We start from the raw sequence: 2,044 nt of genomic DNA on the forward strand, positions 1-2,044 counted from the left end.
TTGTATTGCATTCCTAATTGACGTATAACGTTATATAGCTTCTCTTTATGACGTATAACGTTATGAACTATTACGTTATAACTTATAACATTATATTGCATCACTATATGACGTATAACGTTATATTGGATCACTATAGGACGTATTACGTTATGATCTTTAACGTCATAACGTGTAACGTTATATTGCATCACTATATGACGTATAACGTTATAGTGCATCTCTGTATGACGTATAACGTTATATACTATTACGTTATAACGTATAACGTTGTATTGCATCACTATAGGACGTATAACGTTATATTGCATCACTATATGACGTATAACGTTATAGTGCATCACTGTATGACGTATAACGATATACTATTACGTTATAACGTATAACGTTGTATTGCATCACTATAGGACGTATAACGTTATAGTGCATCACTGTATGACGTATAACGGTATATACTATTACGTTATAACGTATAACGTTATCTTTCATCACTATAGGACGTATAACGTTATATTGCATCACTATATGACGTATAACGTTATATTGCATCACTATAGGACGTATTACGTTATATACTATCACGTTATAACGTATAACGTTATATTGCATCACTATATGACGTATAACGTCATATTGCATGACTATAGGACGTATAACGTTATATTGCATGACTACATGACGTATAACGTTATATTGCATCACTATAGGACGTATTACGTTATATACTATTACGTTATAACGTATAACGTTATGCTGCATCACTATAGCACCTATAACGTTATATCGCATTACTGAATGACGCATAACGTTATATAGCTTCTCTTTATGACGTGTAACGTTATGAACTATTACGTTATAACGTATAACGTTATATTGCAGCACTATATGACGTATAACGTCATATTGCATGACTACAGGACGTATAACGTTATATTGCATCACTATAGGATGTAATACGTTATGATATATTACGTTATTACGTATAACGTTATATTGCATCACTATATGACGTATAACGTCATATTGCATGACTATAGGACGTATAACGCTATATTGCATCACTATATGACGTATAACGTTATATTGCATCACTGTAGGACGTATTACGTTATATACTATTACGTTAGAACGTATAACGTTATATTGCATCACTATAAGACGTATAACGTTATATTGGATCACTATAGGACGTATTACGTTATGATCTTTAACGTCATACCGTGTAACGTTATATTGCATCACTATATGACGTATAACGTTATATTGCATCACTGTAGGACGTATTACGTTATATACTATTACGTTAGAACGTATAACGTTATATTGCATCACTATAAGACGTATAACGTTATATTGGATCACTATAGGACGTATTACGTTATGATCTTTAACGTCATACCGTGTAACGTTATATTGCATCACTATATGACGTATAACGTTATATAGCTTCTCTTTATGACGTATAACGTTATGAACTATTACGTTATAACTTATAACATTATATTGCATCACTATATGACGTATAACGTCATATTGCATGACTATAGGACGTATAACGTTATATGCATCACTACATGACGTATAACGCTATATTGCGTCACTATAGGACGTATTACGTTATATACTATTACGTTATATCGTATAACGTTATACGGCATCACTATAGCACGTATAACGTTATATCGCATTACTGAATGACGTACAACGTTATATAGCTTCTCTTTATGACGTATAACGTTATGAACTATTACGTTATAACGCATAACTTTATATTGCATCACTATATGACATATAGCGATATATTGCATTACTAAATGACGTATAACGTTATATAGCTTCTCTTTATGACGTATAACGTTATGAACTATTACGTTATGACGTATAAGGTTATATTGCATCACTATATGACGTATAACGTCATATTGCATGACTATAGGACGTATAACGTTATATTGCATCACTATATGACGTATAACGTCATATTGCATGACTACAGGACGTATAACGTTATATTGCATCACTATAGGATGTAATACGTTATGAT

This window comes from Bombus terrestris, unplaced genomic scaffold, assembly GCF_910591885.1.
Source record: "Bombus terrestris unplaced genomic scaffold, iyBomTerr1.2, whole genome shotgun sequence".
Lineage (NCBI taxonomy): Eukaryota > Metazoa > Arthropoda > Insecta > Hymenoptera > Apidae > Bombus > Bombus terrestris.